Consider the following 21,809-nt stretch of genomic DNA (forward strand, 5'->3'; position numbering starts at 1 on the left):
AGGCGTGTTGCCTTTGGTCCTTGCAGAGATCAATTTAAATCATTCAAGATGGAAAAGATGTCAACCAATTAAGCTATTTGCTACAGTTCTCTTTTATCGCTGAAAAGTGCTTCGAACTGCGGTCATGCTTTCTGATTAAAGAACATTTTGAATTCTTTAAGAAGCTCCAAAACGCGTTTGAAAACGTTTCCTGTTGACAACCATCTCACTTCAGTGTGAAATAGCAGAGCATGATTCCACGCACCCAACTTGTTACACAGTTGTGAAAACAGTCCACTGTTTAAAATGCTCACCTTTACAAAATTAACAGAATTCATGGCACTTTTCATTACTTCTTGTAACTCTTGGGGAAACATCTAGGTTGCTAATATTTGCCAATGAATCATACAGTGAGTTCTGATGACTTTGGGTGACTTGTTCAGTACCAAACGTTGAAATCCAGATGGACATCCTAGCACAGCTGGAGCACCATCTGTGCAAACACCACAAACCTTTCCCAAGAGAGCTTCTGCTCTTTCAGAAAGGAACCAACTGTGTCAAATACATCATGTGCAGTAGTTGTCATTTCAAGAGGTTTGCAAAAAAACTTGTCTTTAAAGCTGCCATCATTAATGTACATCATGTAAACCAGTAATTGTGAACAGCTTGCAATGTCTGTAGATTCATCAAGCTGGATGCTAAATATTGGAAGTTGAGCAGATATAATTTTCTGGATTACCTGATCAAGAATATCAGCAGACATGTCATCTATTCTTCTATGGACAGTGTTGTCAGATAATGACATTGCACTCAAGTTTGCAACAAATTCGTCTCCGATCATAACTCAAACAATGTCTTTGCCCCTGACAACAGTAAATCCTCAGCAATGGTGTGAGGTTTCATAGCTCTGGTGATTCTGAGTGCCACCAAATATGAAGCTTCAGTGGCTGCTACATTTTGTTTGTGGTACTTGCCACCCATATCAAGTCTGGCTTTCTTGAGTCCATCTGTTTTGCTTCTAAAATAGTTAGTATCCTTGCGGCAAAGTTTAGATGCTTGCTATCAAAATGGCATTTTGTTTGTTCAACTTCTTAGATTCAGCTGTTAGAACTTCACAATAAATAATGCATTGCAATTTCTCAATCCCTACTGTAATTATTGTGGTAAAACCATACTGTAAAAAACCCTCACTATGTTTTCTTTTATTAATATTCTTCTCTACATGATCCGTTGTCACGGGATGGTTTGCTAATGAAAATAATATATATTAATAGCTTTAATAATATAAAAGATGATACATGCCATAGTTCAATCAATACAGTTCCTTAAAGTTTCCTATGATTACCATTCTGTGTTGTTTTTATACATACCTGTTATTATCACAAGGGGGCAGTATTCACATCAACCACAGCTGAATATAAAAAGACTGATCAGCATCCAGATTAAGTTCTCCTGATACAGATTTTATTTTTGCAGTCGTTGATGATTTTATAGTACATGATTTTACATATACCCAGTAATTACAATTCATGAGGTGTCATTTTAGCTCCAATACTGCTGCTTTCAACACAGTAGCTGCTATTAACAGAGTAGCTGCTTTCAATATAGAAGCTGCTTTCTACACAGTAGGTGCTCTCTACACATGTGTGGCTGGTCCACATGAGTACATTATGGCGCCAAGCCTGTCATGCACACCTGTATTTAAATGGGGTGTATGTGATGGGTTGACACAATGAAGTCATCAACCCCGGGTACTCATATGTTAGCCTATCTGCATGTGGGCGGATCCACCTGGAGATGGATAGAAGAGTAAGTATTTCAGTTCCTAAGACCATCAGAAATATGTTTTTCCGATGGTCTTAGGTGACCCCTGTGAAAGAGTCGTTCAACCCCCAAGTGGGTCGCAACCCACAGGTTGAGATCCGCTGCCTTAAAGGATTATGATCTTATCACTGATGCAACGTTTTGCAATGTTTTCATTTAGTAGTTTAGAATGCACCAAATTATTTCACACAGATTCAACGCACCAAAATGCTACTCATTGACTATGATACACACATTTTAAATCAAGGAAGGCACACTAATTCAAAAAAGCATTAAGTTAAAAAGGTAAATTTTAATTAGCTTGTAAGTAAACAGAGAGATTTAAAAGGAACAATTTATCAATCAAAATAATTAAAATGACTGTATTAAGTGAAAATGATCATCACAGACAGAAAGATCTACTATAGCAAACAGATAAAACTATGAGTAGCATATATGATGCTTGAACAATCTCCTTGGATGTCTGAATGTCCCTATGGGTGGAATAAGCTTAGATGGTCATGTGGGGCAAATGAGACAAACATCATGTCTGTTCTACATCAATGTAAAAAAGTCATGAAAAAAATAGTTCCTAGAACATTGGTATTAGGAACAAAGCAACATAGCAAGATAACTACAAAGTAAGAAGTAGGTGTAGGTCTCAGAAGTTCCCTTTTTAACAGTTAAATTTTTATTGGCATTTCAATCATATCATGAAGAATTCTTCATTGTACTCATTATTAATGTAATTATTATTATTTTTTAACGATGGCAAAAATATACAAAACTATCTCCAACTCAACATCTTCTACATGTATATTTCAGTGCCTTTGATTATACTGTTATGTAACCACTATTGATGTCCTTCTCCAAATCATTCCAGAACCATTGACATAAACTCAATGACCCTTAAGCCGATGGTCAACTTTGGATTCTTATTTAGTAGTAGTTTTCTTGTTATAAAAATAAACTTCCATTGTTAAGTCATTTTAAAAAAGAGCTGTATATACCGAATCACCATCAGTTCTAGTGTTTCCTCGCCCCTCCAACATTCATTGTTTGTTCCCCTATTCCATTTACTCTCCACACCCCCGTGCCTGATACACCATTGCATAGGCGATTGTCTGTATTCTTCCATTCCTTCAGCGTTTCATAAACTGAGAAAACTAACATAATTAAAAACAAAGACAAACAAATCAGACATAAGAAAATAATAATATAAATATAATAATAAAAATAAAGAGTTAGAAAGAAAAGATCACTAAAAATGCTCTTAAAACCAGAGAAGAAATTTCTTTCGCGGAACAAATGAGAAATATTTAAGCCTAGAGCAAATTCAGGTTGGGCCAAATATATTGTATGATATTTTGATCCACCATAATCAAGTGTACCCTAGTCTCTGTCTGGTATTAAAGCTGTTTGAGTCCCTCACTTGTGGGCACAAGGGTCTGCCAGAGGCTTAATCTATTTAGATACTTTGCAGATGGATCTTGGGCTATCACTGCCCTCCATAGCCTTTTACCCATTGAGTGTTCACAGTTTAAACCCTGATACTTTTCCTTTTGACATACTCATATTTGGATTTTTTGAGGGGTTTATTTGAATTTTTATTGTCATCTTCAGATCATGCAGGATGGTGTGCTTCATCCCTGTGAATTTAGATGTCTGATTGTTTGAATGCAAGCCTTTAAGAACTCAGACACTGTGAATTGATAGCCAGAGAGCATCTGCTTTCTTCACCACACTTTGCTGGAGCTCACATATCTTCAGTGATCTCTTTGAAATGTCGAGGATTGAGCAGGTCATGTCATGAGAACTAACTTTTCTTGGATTGGGGCTAGATTTCTTACCAGTTTTCCTTTGCAGATAACTGTTCCTTTTTTACTAGCTTTCTTCAATATTCTCTCCATTTTATTGAATTTAGATTACTCGGATATGTCATGGTGGATTGGGGAGGGGTGTTGTCAATCCTCCTTCAGGTTCTCTTAAGTTTTTAAATAATTATTTTCTCCTTTGCGATGTTGGGGTAAATTTCTTTCACTATTTTCTCTGTATATAGTTTTGTTCCTTTTTGCTGTAGGATCCCAATATTACATAGGTTATTTCTCTAAATAGTGTCCTAAAGCATGCTTTCTCCAGATTCCTTCCTGTTTTTGTGGATTGTCTCTCATGCAGTATTGCCAGAGGGCTTGTCTTCAAGCTCAATAATTTGATTTGCATTTACTATATTACTTAATTCTCTTGGTTCATTGTGTACCTTTGGTAATTCCTTTTGGTTTAAGTATTTTAGGTTTTCAATTTTTTCTATTGTTCTCATGAGTGTTCCACATTTTTTGATGGGAAGTAAGCATCATAATTCTGAGTTCTGTTTCTCATAGTTCCAAGAACTCTTTTCCGGAGTACTCCATTTGGGTGATTTTTCATTTTTTATTGATTTTTTAAATCACTCTGATTGATGCTGTTTCTGCTGTTAGTAGTATGTGAGCTGCTGGGTCATGCAGAGACAGTTGTGTCAGTCTAGTGATGCAAAAGATATGTAATATGAGCCAGAAAACATACAGGGTGAAATGGAGAAAAAGTGAGAAAGATGGGTAAGTTGGAAAATGGAAGTGGGGAAGAAGAGATAGAATAAAATAAGAGTAATGATAGTGATAATAAGTGGTCATCTTGGTAGGCCAACTGATTTGTAAAATTAATGGGAAAATATATTTTAAGAGGATAATCAGAATTAATAATATGTTTCATGGAAATATATTTCATGAGGAAAAAGAGCAGAAAGAGATAATGGGTGGGGCAGGAGTATAACATAAACAAATATTTAAGTCATAAGAAGAGGATGTATGCATATATGTGTTTATATAAAAATATGTATAATTAAAGAAAAAAGAGAGAAGGAAGAAAGGCATGAAAATTGTGTGAAGATTAAAAAAAAAGAAATAAGAGGACAAGAAGAAAAGGGATCCCCAAAGTGTGGATGTACAGAGAAGAAAGGGAGAGACAAAAGAAGCAAAGGTGTGGGGTGTGGCTTAGGTATTGGTGATTTAATTATGTTGCCATCTTTTTTCAGTTTCACATATGTTGAGCGTGTTCTTTATTTTTGGTCTTCTAATTCTAGGGCCTTGCTCATTTCATTATATTTTTCATTGACTTCTGGAGCTGCCCTTTGAAAAAAACTTTACTTTTGGTGTCTATCTATATAAGATAGGCAGGTTAAACAATCCCAAGGAGATAGTAATGGGACAGATGGTTCCAGGGTGGGAGTCAGAGGGGCCATGGGAGAAGAGGAAGTGAGGGAGGGGAGCAGTGAGCCAATAATGAGAGGGACAAGTGAATAGCAAGTGATCTAAAATTGACAGTGGCAGTGGTCATGTTTGATCAATTGGAATGTGTCTGAGAGGAATCACTGAGAGGTGAACAATGAGTAAACATGATAGTGGGGCAGAGGAGAGAAAAAAGAAAAAGAGGAAATAACAATAACGTTAAAATGATAAGAATAAAGATATATGTAAATATATAAATATAGGTGTATTTGTGTGTATATACATGTGTGTATATATATACACACACACATATAGATACACAACAAGGAAGCAGATAGACCTTGAACCTCTACTTAAATGTTACCTCAGTACAATAATGGTTTGTTCTAATAATGTGGTAATGTAGGATACTCACCTCCCTGACACATTGCTGAAGACAAATAGGTTCTTAAGAAAGCTGATGGTTCCCGGCTATTGAAAGATATAGCATGTGCAGCCCTAAAGGCTTGAAGTTAAACAAGGGGCCATGTAGCAAAGAGGCAAAAAATAATAATAATAATAACCCTCACAGAAGAAGGACACCAGCCTGTGTGGTCATGAGGTGTCAATGCGAATAGGTTTCAGAAATTAAAAAACAACCAATCAAATTGACATGAAGCAGTGTAGACTAAGTGGAGAGACCAAAACCCACCTGTATGATAATTGGACAGTCCCTCACAGAAGGACCACACAGAAGGGATGACATATCCAGGGTGCAGTATCGCATTGATGAAACACATAACTATCCTCTAGTTCTTTAATATTTCCTCCCCTTACTATTATAGGCTTGGTTTTACCTCATTAATTTTGTTAGACCCGTGTATGTGCATTTGTATAATTAATATTAAGTATTTAATATTAATATTAAGTATTTAATATTAAGTATTTTCTGGTAGAAATTGCTGCCAGAGGTGCCTTGGAAGGCAGGCCTGACCTTCTGCTTCAAAAAGGTCACAGCCTTAAAAATCCTGTGGAACAATTCTACTCTGCACACATGGGTTTTTTATGAGTGGGAATTGACTCAATGGAAACTAATAACAACAAACCATCTTAAAATATTAAATATTTCAAGATTTCCTCACATGAATCTATGAAGTCCAATAAAAAAGTTACTTTCAAATGTTAGCTAATTGAGTTTTACTCAATTTTGTTTTTACTAACTCATATTGTTTTGGTGCTACCATTTCAAATGTGCATAATAAGGTAGTATTTTATATAAATATCATGCATCATACTGTTATAGAATTTTGCTGCAATCAAATAAAAATACAGTGAGCACAAAAATTGTTATTAAGCTAATCTAAGTATTCATAAATCCTGTATTCAAGAATACAGTGTCACAAATCTGCCTGCTATGGGAGGCAATAGTTCTATCTCTGTATAAAGAAATATTAAAATATATATCAAGAGAAATATAAAAGAAAATCAGGAAAGATAGAGATTTTGTTGAACAAATAATTAAGGAAAACACATCAGGAATGGATGACTTCTCCTTAATAAAGTTATGCAGATGGTATAGCCTCGCTTTCTGAAGAGGAGATTGCACCAGAACATAAAGAAAAGCAACTTTCTTACAAATATACCAATAAACAGCATCATAATAAATGTTGAAGACAGTGACGTTGTCGGGGACATTCTTCTCTGTTCAGCAATTGAGGTCTATGAAAGCAGCACTGATGAAGCCAAACTGTGAAGTACATTGGACAAACCTGTTGCAAGCAGCCATCCAGCTGAGAAGCAGCCAAGCCCGCATGGAAGAAGCACACCAGCCTGTGTGACCACAGGTGTCAAAGGGATCAGGTTTCAGGCCTCAGAGAAGGAAAAAGCATATCATTGTGAGCTCGCCTTCCCCATACGATTGCTGAGGACAAATGGGGGCATAAACAAGTGTGGTGAAGAAGGCTGATGGTGCCTGGTTATCAAAAGATATAGCATCTGGAGTCTTCAAGGCTTGAAGATAAACAAGCGGCCATCTAGTTCAGAAGCAACAAAGCCCACATGGAAGAAACACACCAGCCTGTGTGACCACGTGCTGTCGAAGGGATCAGGTATCAGGAATAAAGGAACAAAAATCACATCATTGTCAATGAGGGGGAGTGTAGAGTGGAGACCCAAAGCCCATCTGTAGGCAGCTGGACACGCCCTTACTGAAGGGTTGCGGGGAGGAGATGAGCCAGTCAGGGTGCAGTGTAGCAACGATGAAGAATACAACTTTCCTCTAATTCTTAAATGCTTCCTCCCCACAACAATCATGATCCCAATCAAATCTGGCTGGACCAGAGGATGTACACTAGTACAGAGAGGAACTGGAAACAGGGAATCCAGGACAGATGATCCCTTCAGGACCAGTGGTGAGAGTGGCTATACTGGGAGGGTGGATCGAAGGTAGGATAGAAAGGGGGAAAAGATTACAAAGATCTACATATAACCTCCTCCCTGGGGGATGGAAAGCCGAGAAGTGTGTAAAGGGAGATGTCAGACAGTGTAGGATATGACAAAATAATTATTACTGGTAAATTATCAAGGGTTCATGAGGGAGGGAGGAACAGAGAGGGAGGGGAAAAATAAGGAACTGATGCCAAGGGTTCAAATAGAAAGCAAATATTTTGAGAATGATGATGGCAACAAATGTACAAATGTGCTTGACACAATAGATATATGTATGGATTATGATAAGCATTGTACGAGCCCCCAATAAAATGATTAAACATATATATTAGAAAGCAAAGCTTCACTTTTAAGACTACAGGCCCTTTTCCTGAGTATTTTCAATTGCTTTGTTGCTTCATGTACAAGTTGAACAATAAAAAAGGAAGATCCAAGGATCCATGAGTTTGGTTTGGTGCTGGTGAAGGATATAAAGCAGCACAGACTACCAGAACCCTTTATAGGGCAGATTGGTGAGGTTTAGTTTGGATGGACCAGTTGCTTGAAAATGGTGGCATGCTTAGTAAAATAGAGGGTTAGTAAAAAGGAGGGAGACCCTCAGTGAGGTGTGATAATGGTAACGGACCAGGCAAAGGTTAGTTCCGCTATACATAAGGTTTCACGGAGTCAGTGCTGACTTGTCAGCATCTAACACTCAATTTACAGAGCTTGATGGAGCAGAACATAAAGCTACTAATATACAAGTGTGGCAAAGATGAAACCACAACAACATTTCTGAAAGATATTCCAATAATGGAAGACTAACGCACTACTTATACACACAGTGACTGTGAAATTAATAAATACAGCCCCCCCAAAATCTCATTGCCATCAACTCAGAGACCCTGCAGGGCATAATAGAGCTACACCCCAGGGTGCCCAAGGCTGTAATCCTTACAGGAGTAGACTGCCACACCTTTCTCCAATAGAATGCCTGCTGCACATGAACAAGCAGCCAAGCATTAATCGTTGTGCTAAAACAATCCATACATCAATTGTATCAGGCCCATTTATACGTATGTTGCCATCATCATTTTCAAAACATTTTATATCTACTTGAGCCCTTGGTATCAGCTCCTCTTCCACCACCCCCACCCTCCCATCCTTGTGAAACCTTGATAAATTATACATTATTAATATTATTTTCATATCTTACACCATCCGCTGTTTCCCTTTACCCATGTTTCTGTTGTTGAGATGGTGCTATAGGTCGATCATTTCCTTAGATTTTCCCTTTCTCCCCCGACTCCCCATGCCTGCCCGCTTACCTTCATGGTATCCCTACTCCCATTATTGTTCCTGAGGGGTTTACCAGTCCTGGATTCCATGCGTCAAGAGCTCTAATTAAAGACAGCCTAGCAAACCTCAATTAAATGTTTCTCCAATTGAACTTATCCTAGAAATAAAAACTACACACACACACACACACACACACACTCACTCACTCATGGCCATACTATTGCCAATTGATACTAAACAAAGTGTGAAGGAGGCCAAAGGGAAATGGTAAGGTATTTATTAGTAATCAATTTGCCATTATTCTTTTACAAAAACCGATTAACATAGGCCATAGGATGCCCTGGGTCAAACATTATTAACATTTTTTCTATCTTCCTGTGAAACAAACTGGTAGCTTACATTTCTCATGTATCCACCTCTCCAACAAAGTAATATTCTTGGAAATAATAAAATCCAAATTGAGTGGAAGGCATGATACTAGAGCTTCAAATCGGAATAGCCACTTTTGTAGAAACTATGAATGACAGTGCAAACCCTAAATCCAGTTGCATTTGTGGGTTAAGTCTGTGGTGAATTGCCTCTGATTATGGACCAGGGATCTGGTGTCCTCACCATCAGACAGCATTGTAGGACAGATGGCTGCAGATGTAGTTAGGTTAAATTGTGGCACCTTATCATTTGATCTCTCTTTCAATTCCATGGCAATGAGTTTGAGTTTTTTGGCTTTGATCCATTTTAAATTTGTTTGAGTTTTTAATATTTTCTGATTCTTTTTCACTTATGACATTTTTTCTGTATTGAAATGAGGAGTTAACAACAATGAGTACAAGAAAGAAGAAAGTGTCCTAATAGGATTGTGGAGCTGATTGCACAATATCTTTTAATATGATTGAACTATTTGAGGTATGGTGTGCGAATTTTATGTCAATAAAACTGGTTTTAAAAATCGTAGATGCCTCAACATTGGAAACTCATACAATCTGCCCTTTAATATGTCATTAAACACTGAAAAGTCAGAGAGACCTTTTGGAATAAGCCTTCTTTATTTAACCAGGAACATAAACAGAAAGACGTTTCAGGAAGCAAAGGGCTGAGAGATGGTTGGTGAGATGGAAAAGACCACCCGTGGTCCTGCTAGCGTAACCAAAAGCTCACTGCCTTTGTGCCAATTCCGCCTTGTTATCTCTGAGATTTCCAGCTTACAGGCCATGCTCACACCATTCATTGACAATCCATTACCAAACACCCAAAGCATTTGCCATGGAAACCACTTGAGGTTCACATGAATCCCCTTGAGGTATATAAAGGGAAATTGAGATAAAAGATAGCAACCCTATCCCATTCTTGTATTTATAGCTGAACACAAAACATGCTTTTCATCCTCAGCCATTTTGTTCTAGTCTAAATCAATTTGTTGTTCTCTTATGCTGTAAAATACAGCAATATTCACTAACTTTCTCCTTGTCCTATACTATGCAGCAAGAAACAGACATAAATATTTCCTCTGTGAACTTCCCAGAGGAACATTGTGTTCTCCAGCCACATCATTTCTTCATAACGTCTAGCCACATTGTAATAGGTGAGTAAAAAGATATTGAATTGAGGACAAATACATTCTGCAAACAGATCAGTGTGCACATACTTCAACCCTATAATTTTCCAAATGTATGTATAGAAAATTCCAAAGAAAATTCTTATAGTCTCAGATATAAGTAATTTTATCTAAAGAAATCTCTAGTTCTGCCTCGTAGTGTCTCTTCCACATAAAAAATATTAAATTAATGGCACGATTAAACCTACAATGAAAGGTGAAACTAAACACCAATGGGGGATTGAGTTTCAAATCCTAACACCACCTGTTAGCATTTGAATCACAATCCCTAAAGCACAAAATAGGTTTGTGTCAGATACAGAACTGCCTTTGAAGCTGGCAAGTAGCCCCATTATTTTGCAAATTAAATCATTCATTAGATTGGTAACGTAAAATAATTCTAGTATAAGTGCATCCAGTGCCGCAACTGTAGATCTGTTGCTTAAAGTATATGTTTCACCAATGCAATGGGCACTTTGATACCATGTGCTTGTATTTATCATAGCGCTGTGTGTCTGAGTCTGCAACCAGTGGCATCATTGCCCCTCTACACAGCACCCACCATCATCTCATCTGAACACACACCTCAGACAGGAAGTGTGGAAAACGTTTTCCTTCCACATGTTTCTTTTGTGAAGATATTTGAATTATTAAGGCAAAATATAGTACTGTTATTTACTATTTGCAAGGTAACATTCCCTACATTTCATTGGTCAATTTTTCATCAGCCTATTTGACATTAAAAAGGAGAGGCGATATCATGGCTTTTTATTAAGACAACAATAAATCTCAATGATTAATCTAAAATTTAGGGGTTCCTGTGATTAAAAAAACTTCTTTAAGTATTATATTACTTTGTTTCTCTAAATGGAGCAAAGGATACTTGTTTTGAAAATTTGTCAGAATTAAATATGTGACAGATCTATGTATTTGGAAAAAGTATACAATAAATACTACTATTTTACAATCCTTGTGGAAGTTTAAGTATTTTTAATAATGGAGAACTATTTTGTGTGAATAATGAACAAAATATATTTCAACAGCTTTTAGTGAATGTCTCAAAGAATTATTTCTGTGAAAGTCTTTTACTAAGGCATAAAAATTCTTAGAAAATGCAAATGTATCACTATTAGAAAAGTTATGCAAGGTAAATAATTTTTATATATATAAACAAACAGTCTTATTCTTGTGAACTTCACTTCTTACCTGGGCCTCTTATAATGGGCAAATGAAATATAATGGGCATCAATTCAAATCTGGAATTCTACAAACTTTACTTGGACTTGTGCACAAGTCTTTTAACTCCCTTGTGGGTAATAGTTCTCTCAATTTTTTGTGGCATTCAACTAATCTACAAATATTAATCGAGGAACTACTATATTAAACACAATGAGATTTTCCAGAAAAATGAATGATGAGAAATTACAGGGTAATTTAGTATTTCACATACTGTACAGCAGAGTAATTTCCTTACTTCTAAGGCTCACCTTGATTTCTACATTAGGCACTTGCATATGGAGATTGTCTAATTTTAAAGCCTTGTCAGATGCTGTTAGATATTTTAGATGCTGTGGAATTAGATCCAACTTGTAGTGATTCTACGTATGACAGAATGAAATACTGCCCAGTCCTGTGCCATACTCAAAGTTGTTCTCATGTTTTGAGGTCATCAATTCAGCCAGTGTATCAATCCATCTTGTTTAGGGCCTTTCTATTATTTGATGATGCTTTGCTTTGAATGTTCTTCACCAGCAACATAATAGAAATGCAGCCGTTCTTTTTTGGTATTCTATATTCAATATCCAGCTTTCATATAAATATGAGACAATTGAAAATATATTTTGCCTGACTCAAGACACAGGACAACATTAGTCCTCAAAGTAACATCCTTCCTTTTCAGTACTTTAAAAAGTTCTTCTGCTTCAGAATTACCTAATGCAACTCTCTTTTGGATATCTTGATCACTGCACCGATAAGCATTGACTGTGTATCCAAGAAACACAAAATCGTTGGCAACTCCAATCTTCTGTTTTTCTCGATGTTATCAGATTTATCTTGATGTTGTCCAGTTGTAAGTATTTTGGTCTTCTTTACATTGAACTGTGATCCGGACTGAAGTCTGAAATCCTTGATGTTCAGCAGCAAGTGCTTCAAGTCATCCTCACTTTCAGTAAGCAAGGTTGTATTACTCACTTATAGCAGGTTGTTAATAAGCATTCCTCCAATCCTGATACTTCATTGTTATTCATATAAGCCATCTTACATGAATGTTTTGTTCAGCATATAGACTGAATAACCATGGAGTATTTCCTTCTTTTGTTCCTTCAACTCCCTCTTGATCATGTACAGGTTCCACATGCGCACATTATAGTTTTCTGGAATTCTAATTCCTACCAAAGCTATCCATAATTTGTTATGGTCCAAACAGCCTTAATCTAGTTAATAAAACACAAGTAAACATTTTTCTGGTATTCTCTACTTCCAGCCAAGATCCACCTGCCATCTATAATGACAGCTCTTGTTCCAAGTCCTTTTCTCTTTCTGACCTTAACCTCTGGCAACGTTGTCAATGGACTCATGTAACCACTGCTGGAAGATCTTCATCAAAAATTCACTTGAATGGGATATTAATGATAAACAAAGAAAAACAAACACACTATCGAGTCAATTATGACTCATAGGACAGGGTAGAATTGTATGCGTTTCTGAGACTAACTCTTCACGGGATTGGAAACCCTTGCTTTCTCCCAGATAGTAATGATATTGTTCTATAAATTGAGCATTCTGATGGGTAACCTTTCTTTGCAATGGGTACAAATATGGATCTCCTCCAGTCAGTTGGATAAGTAGCTGCCTTACAAATTTCCAGACATAGATGAGCGAGTGCTTCTTGTATTTCATAAGTTTGTTGAAACATTTCAATTGGTATTCCATCAATTCCTGGAGTCGTGATTTTGGTTAAAGCTTTCAGTGCAGCTTGACCTTCTTTCTTCAGTACCATTGGTTCCTGATCATATCATACCTCTTGAAATAGTTGAATGTCAACTAGTACGTTTTGGTACAGTAGCTTCATGCATCATATATTTTTCCATAGAAATGTTCAATATTACCTGGCAGGGGAGATACCATGATCACGAAGGTGGTTTTCCTAGGGCGAGATTTATCCATTGCACTCAGGATGTGCTGACCCCTGCGATTTCCCCAAATGTGGGAACCTCAACTGCATAATTTGTGGTAGTGGAGGACTGTGTTTGCGCTCTCCCCTGGGGAAAAAAAGAAATGTTCAATATTGCAATTTGAAGCATGATTTTTTTCCCTTGAGTTCTGTCAGTTGAAGATATATTGAGCATGTTCTTTCTCTCTCTTTTTTTGTTTTCTAACTTACTCGCTATGTACATTTCATTGTATTTTACTTTGTCTTCTTGAGCTGCCCTCTGAAATTTTCCAGCTTTGACTTCATCATTTCTTCAATGTGCTTTAGCTACACGATGGTTAAGAACAAGTTTCAAAGTTTCCTCTAACATCCACACTGTTCTGTTCTTTCTTTCATGTCTTCTCAAAAGCAGTGTGCTTTCTTTATGTATGTTGTTCTTGATGTCCTCACCCAGCTCATTAGATCTTCTGTCATTAGTGTTCAATGAATCAAAACTGATCTTGGGATGTTCTTGAAATTCAAATGGGAGAGACCTGAAGTCCTATTTGGGCTCATGTGGATTTGTTTCAATTTTATTCAGTTTCAAATAAGCAATTGATGGTCTGCTCCACACTCAGTGCTGGCCTGGTCTTAGCTGTTCATGTTGAGCTTTTCTGGCATCTCTTCCTATAGATGTAGCCAATGTAATTTCTGGTATTCCATCTGGAAAAGATTACGTGTATAGTTGCCATTTGTGTTGTTCCGAAAAACTATTTGCTATAAGTTAATCATCAGTCTTTCAAAATTCTATCATAAGATCTCCAGCTTCATTTGTCACCAACTTCATATTTTCTAACTACTGTTCCTTACTCTTTGTTTCCAACTTTTGCATTCCAACTGCCAATAATTATCAGTGCATCCCAATGAAAATCCCAAAGTCTCCACTCTCACAGGCTTTACTCCATTCATATCACTGTGGTTGACTCTATTTTGAGAAAGCAGTTCCTTCTTAGTCACATTTCAATTGCCATCCACCCACACTGTCTCCCATAATGTTCTGCTTCCATTCAGTAAGCTTTCAGTATCTAACAATGTTTCTAAGTTATACATAACATTTTCAGTAATTACTTCCTCTAAAATACTTTTTCCTTGTCTGTCCTTAATTTGGAAGCTGCACTGAAACTATTTACTATGGGTGACCTTGCTGGCATGTGAAATACCAGTAACATAGTTTTCAGAATCACAGCAAAACATTTTTTGTATAAGAGACAGTTTTATATAAAGGTTAAGTTCACATCAAGTAAACATCCCAACCCAGTGCATCCCAAGCCCACAAGTCCAACATTAACCCATATGTCTGACACCAATCCTCAAAGTCCTCCTCCATATCACAAAACACATGCTATGATGCCGACTGCAGGAGGAAATCCAAATCAGTGAACGTGTAAGCATCCCAGTACTGGCAGGGGTCTCCACACGGGTGCTCCAGCACCCAGGGCTGCATCGGGGTAGGTCCATGTGGCTTCTCCTCAGGGATACCTTGCAGGAAGAGAGCCTTGCCAGCTAAAGCAGAGAACTGGCTAAGGCAGCAGCACCCTGGTCTGACCATGAGAAAGCAAGAGACCAGAGAACTGGAAAAGAGAGGTTCACCAAGCCATCTATCTCTCTGCCCTTGAATTAACCCCACATGTGTTTATTGGCCAGGTTGACACAATAAACTAACTACCTCGGTTGCTTTATGGAGCATATCATGCAAATTTGTCTGTGTCCTCTGAGACTGTGATCTTGCAGGACCAAGCCTGAGAGTAATTCCAAAGTATTAAATTACAGCTAACAAGTTTTCATAATTTTGCCGCCTGTATATAGTTATGGATTTATTTGTAACACATATAAAGACATATGTAAAAATATATTTTGTCAAACCTATATACTCATGTTGTATTTCCTTTGTCTTCCTGCCCATGTTCAGCTTTAGTATCTGCTATTTTGTCTATGAAAACCTATTGGACAGAGTAGAATTGCCTCCATAGTTTCTAATGGAGTAGATATTTCAGATGCAAATTGCCACATTTTCAGCCATCTTTCTCCAGGAAACTCGCTAATGACTTAAGGCCACCAATCTCTCAGTGAGTAGCTGAGTAGCCTAACCCCTGTGGTACCAGGGACCTACCGTGGACATTTTTTAGGCAGGTTTATTATGTCCTATAGTGTGTTTGTGAGTCAGAATTGCCTTAAGGGCAATTGGAATTGAGCTGCATACTAAAACATGATGGTTGTTCCATAAAAAGCATTTATAGAATTATTGGAATTGAACATCAAGGAACACTACCAAACACCGTTTTTCATAGAACATCATTTTTATTTAAAAGAACTACTGCCAATCCAACCAGGGTTATTGCTACTTGAGTATTCAGCAAATTTTTTTTTCAAAAGTTGCCAGCATGAGCCTGTCTCTTCAAGAAAAATCAATTGGTGGCATCTTTCATCAAGCTTCCAAGCAAACGTCATTTTTGTTCGGTGTCAATAAGTTGGTTCCAACTCATAATGACCATATGGACAATAGAATGAAACATCACTCATAATTTTTATGTTTGAACACATTGTTGCAGCCACTATGTCAATCCTTCTTGTCAAGGGAAGCAAAGATGTTTGTAAATTTTACCTGCCTAACTTGATGGTTTCTAAGACTTAAACACTCATTCAGTGAGCCAATTCATGATGTTACAAAATCATGCTTGAGTAAAAGATCACTCAAAGTGTAGGGTAAACAAAGGGGTTTAATGTAACTGAATTCAAGGCATTCATTGATTGAATTTAAAACTCCAAATATTAACTAAGCTTTTCAAAATCTACTTCATATCAAGGGTTGGCCTAGTCCCAAAGAATACAGCAATAATAACTTTCTTTAAAAAGAAACATTTTATTGTGACTTTAGTGAAAGTTTACAGAGAAAGCTAGTTTCCCATTGAGCGATTCATACACATTTTGCTTTTTGACATTACTTGTAATCTCCAGTATGTAGCAGAACGCTTTCCCTTTATCGCCCGTGTATTCCCGTTCTTTTTCCCCTTTAACCTATACTGCCTACACGCGGAGCTTTATGCTTTCTCAAATGCCACCCTTTGATCATATATTGTTGATTGTGCTTAGCTGTGCATACCACCTCACTGGTGTTATTGTTTACCTTGTAGAACTTCCAATTGTTTGACTGGAAGTTGAACCATGGGAAAGGATTCCATTTTTAAATTAGAGATGTGGCTAAAGAACATAGGCTTGGTGTTCCACAAGTCTTTATCATACCAATGTTGTTGGTGTTAGGTGCTGTCAAGTTGTTTCTGACTCAGAGCAAGCCGAGCTTTAACCAAACCAAACACTGCCGAGTCCGATGCCATGCTCACAGTCCTTCCTGTTCTAACCCACTGATGCAGCCACTGTGGTAATCCTGGAAGCAGTCTTTCTTTTTCATTGACTCTCCACTTTACTAAGTCCTCCTGCAGGGTATGCCCCCGGAAATCATGTCCAAAGTGCATCTTCTCATCTAAGTAGCGCTCTGTCTAATTTTTCTCCAAGACAGATTTGTTCCTTCTTCTGGCAGCTCATGGCATGTTCAATATTTTTGCTAATGCCATAAATCAAAGGCACCAAATTCTTCTTAAGGGATCCTTATTCACTGGCCAGCTTTGGTAAACATATGAGGCAATTGAAAATACCATTACTTAGGCCACAAGTACCTTATGACTTAAATGGTCATCTTTGCTCTTTAGCACTTTAAACAGACCTTTTACAGCAGATTTGCCCAACAAAATTTGTTGTTTGATTTCTTGACTGCTACTTCCATGAACACTGATTGTTCATTCAAAGAATAGGAAATCCTTAACAACTTCAAACTTTACTCACTTTTTCATGATGTTGTCTTTTGGACTGTTTTGAGGATTTCTGTTTTATTTATGTTGATCTGTATTTTGTACTGAAGGGTGTATTCTTTTATCTTCATCAGTGAGCCTTCAAATCCTCTGTTTTAATCAAGCAAGCTTGAGTTATTTGCATATGAAAAGCTATTAATGAGCCTTTCTCTAACCCTTATGTCATATTTTTCTTCATGTAGGCAATCTCCTCAGAGACTAGGTGAGTTTTTGGATTACTGTTGTGAAAGGATATTACCCTGACACAGTTTTTCCTGATATTAAACCACATTCTTTGTTTTGTTCTAATGACTGTTTCTTGGTCTACGTACAGGTTCTGTATGAGCACAATTAGGTGTTCTTGGATTCAATTCTTCAAAATGTCATCCACAGTTTGTTATAATCTACACCGCTGAATATCTTTTCATAGTAAAACACAAGTAAACAACTTTCTGGTATTCTCTACTTTCAGCACAGATCCATCAAATGATGGCAATGATATCCCTTATTAAATTTCCTCCTTAAATTTAAATTGAATTCTTGGCAGTACTGCTACAACAGATTTTTTATTATCTTAAGCAAAAATTTATTCTGTTTGATATTAATGGTATTTTCAATAATTTCTGTATTATTTGGGGTTACCTTTCTTTGGAATGGACACAAACACGGATATCTTCACATAGGTAGGAGAAGCAGCTGCTTTCAAATTGTGTGCTAAAAGTGAACAAGTACCTTTGGTGCTGAATCAGTTTGCTGAAACATTTCAATTCCCGACTGATGCCTTCTTATTTATTTATTTTGCTAATACCTTCAGCACAGTTTGGACATTTTTCTTCAATATATAAACCAGTTATTTTTTACAGAGTGACTGTGTCTCCCTTTCATCAAGCAACATAGAGCATACTAAGCACCAGAGTAGGACAAAATGACCGATGAGTGGTGGATCAGACCAGGAAACCTGGTCTTTTGTATGATTTTGAATATTGTTCCACATTTCTCTCCAACTCTACCCAGAACCATCTAATCTGATCCCTTTTATTATAATCCACAGTGGTAGCCAAGCATCATCTAATTTTTCTGGTCTTCAGCGGCTAATGGAGGCTGAGGTTCTCATGGCTCATTAGTCCTTTGGACTAATTCTTTCCAGGCATTTATAATTTTATTCACTTTTCTTTGCTACAGATGGGGAAAATGAATGGCTGCACCTTAGGTTATCACTCACAAACATCTAAATCCCCAGCAACAATGGGCATTTAAAAGTAGGCAAGATTTAAAAGTAGGATGTATGAAGGAAAATAATATAATATGGATATATAATAATGGAAACCTTAACAGAAATATAAAAGCAGAACATTTTTTCCCACATAACTTCCATCTAGATCAATCTACTTCTGAAGGCAGCATTTCCTTCTCTTTTAACCACAGAATTCTTAACTCCATTCAAGTCACGTTTCTTGAAATGCTTTTGCCTTTAAGGGAAAAAACGCCTAAAGGAATAATATCACAGATGCAGTGTGGATGGGTTAAGATTTCCTAATGAAATTATCATAAGGTAATCCTTTATTACCGCCTAACAATGAGCAAGTGCACTAGGGTTTAAAAGGGAATATAGGTTAAATTAAATTAAAAGGAAAATGTACAAAGATAATTGTGAGGGTAGCTAGGGAAAAACAAACCAATCACTTACAAAGGAAAACTGTTGAGGATAAGCTTGGATTTCTCATCAGAAACTATACAGATAAGAAACAATGTAGTGACATATATCAAATTGCAAAGGAAAATGTGACAACCAAGTAACCAGCAAAATTATCACTCAAAAATAGGAGTGAAATATAGGTGTTTCCAAACAAGGAAAAAAACCTAAAGGAATTCACAAAAACAAGACCAGAATTACAAAAATATATAACAGGATCACAATGGACAAAAAATGCACAACAACAGCAGACAAGCCTGAGAGCATCAGTCAGAACAAAACTACGTATAAACTAACACATTCAAAACAACACAGAACTAGAAAAGGAAAAAAGACCAATAAGTCCACAAAAGAAAGAAAAGGGAAGAGAAACCAAACACAAACACAGCAAAATGACAACAAATCTGCATATATGAAAAAAAGCACAATGAATTTCATTATATTAAATGCAAAAGATACCGAGTAGAAAAGGTAAACGCTCCAGAAATTTATTCAGAGTAATTATTCCAATCACAATAGTGCATCGGCATTAGTCAAAAATACCAATTGAAAATTTTCAAAAAGCTGATGAAGCACAAGAAACCCTCATCTATGTCAGAAAATTGGAAGAAAGCTGCTTGGCCAACTGACTGATGAGGTGCATATTTATACCTATTGAAAGGAAAAGTGACCCACCAGCATACTCAAATTATAGAACAATATAATTGGTATCATATGCAAGTAAATGTTTTCCAAAGATCATCCAACAATCATTGTACCAGTACATTGACAGCTGTCAAAAGTTCAGGCCTGATTTAGAAGAGGACATGGAGCAAGGCATATCATTGCTGATGTCAGATGGATTTTGGTTGAAAGCTAGGTGAGGGAGGGAGTTGCACGTGGGGTAGGGGCTCTAAAGAAGTCAAGGTGAAGAAAAACTAAGAGAAATTAGAAAAATGTCAAAAAGTGTTGCTTGGTCTATGAGGATATTTACACCAGGCTTTCTAAGTGATCTGTCCTCCAAGCAAGGCTCCCATAGGACAGAGGACTGAGAGGAAGGACTTGGTGGAACTATCGGACTATGTTCCAGGGTGGCTTATCTCTGCTGGAGTAGGGGTGTACTCTAAAGCAGTTCAAGGTGCTGGTCAGTGGTGAAAAAAGTGCTGCTGCTGCTGCTCTTTAAATTTAGAGAAAGGAATGTGGTTCCTTGGGTGTGTTTTGACTATGTCTTCTAGGGAGGTCTGCATAGGCTTAGGGGTGTGCAGCAGCTTCGAGATAGGATGTGGATGTTTAAAAGGGATATAGATTCATCCAAATGAAAGTGGAATGTGAAAACCATGAATTAAAAAAATAAGCCTGTGGCCTGGAGGGGGTTTAATACTTCTTTGGCTGGTTTGGTATATGGCTATGTCAAGTAGGGTAGGGAAGAGTGCATGGAAAGAGGGAGCAGTGCTGAGGGAGAGGAAGTAAAGAAAACTAAGAAATTTGGAAAAGGGCAAAAAGAGTTGCTTGGTCTTTGAGGAAGTCTGCACCATACTGACCACACAGTTCATCCTCTATGCAGGGTTTCCAGAGGCCAGTGAGTTGAGGGGCTTGACTGAATGGGTTTGGATGGGGTTTGGTATGGATCTTGGCTTGCCTAGAGAGGACTGGAAAACTCAAATGCAACTCCAGTACCATTCAATAAGGAAGAGAAGTCAGCCTGTGGTGCTGATCCCCAACAGTTTCAAGAAAAAATGAAACCAAAACAAACAAAATTGGTGACTGAGCTTTTAGGTTCACCCTCTGGCTTCCACAAAACAAACACCCCTCCATCCCAGTGGGACCTCTCTGGGTTTTCTCAGGGAGTTCCTGTAGCCTTATTCTCCTCTCTACCTTCTAGGGATAATACATTTTAACCTGATTTATAGAATTAGCTGAAATATATTTAATTTTCAAACAACAAATACAAACTAAATGAATATGTTATGTAAAGCCACTTAAGGGTATTAGAATTTATGATATAGAAAAATTGAACTACCTTATATACTCGTGTATAAGCCGATGCTGAAAAACTGGGGTTCGGCTTATACACAGGTCAGTGGTACCCCTGCAAGGTGTAACATCTTGCTGCCCTCACCCCCCTCACCCAAGGTAACGAGATGAGCGCCCATTATCTAGCGGGTGATTGCCTTTTCTCTGCTGTTCATTCACAGCCTGCTCCATCTCTCCCCTCTGTTCTCTGTGTTAACTCACATCCTGCATCCCCCGCCCGCACAGACTCCCCCCTCCTCCTTCCGGGTAACACGTCGCGGGGTTGGGGGTTGGGGGCATTACCATGAAAGTTCTTTTTCAAAGTCTTGTTTTTTAATCCTAATAGAAATGGATACTCTTGAACCAAAACAAAACTGCCGGGCATATGAAGCTGGTTTCAAAATGAAGGTTGTGTCAAGAGTAGAAGAGAGCAATAATAGTATTGCAAGTAGGGAATTCTGTGTTGACGAAAAGCAAGTGAGGGAGTGGTGGAAAATGAAGTCTGACATGGAACAGATTCCAAAAGCTAAAAGAGCTCATCATGGATTAATGTCTTTTTATGGGGCTCTAGAGAGTGAATTGCATAAATGGGTTATGGAGTGTCATCAAAATGGCTACTGCGTAACATGCATGGGAATCTGCATATGTGCTCTACAAATGGCTAAGAATGACAAATATAAAGCACCAGGCATTGAAAACTTGCTGCATCAGCAGGATGGTGTACCCACTTGATGAATAGGTTCAGCCTACA

General features: G+C 37.5%; 1 protein-coding gene and 1 non-coding gene across 4 annotated transcripts in view; both read left to right on the top strand.

The window, feature by feature from the left end:
- Positions 1-21,809, top strand: part of GREM2 (gremlin 2, DAN family BMP antagonist) — a 115,696-nt gene that overhangs the window by 41,730 nt on the left and 52,157 nt on the right. The window lies entirely within an intron of this gene.
- Positions 13,441-13,604, top strand: LOC142455594 (U1 spliceosomal RNA). Its single transcript, XR_012785778.1, has one exon. It is a non-coding gene; the product is annotated as a U1 spliceosomal RNA (small nuclear RNA).

Source organism: Tenrec ecaudatus, chromosome 8, assembly GCF_050624435.1.
Source record: "Tenrec ecaudatus isolate mTenEca1 chromosome 8, mTenEca1.hap1, whole genome shotgun sequence".
Lineage (NCBI taxonomy): Eukaryota > Metazoa > Chordata > Mammalia > Afrosoricida > Tenrecidae > Tenrec > Tenrec ecaudatus.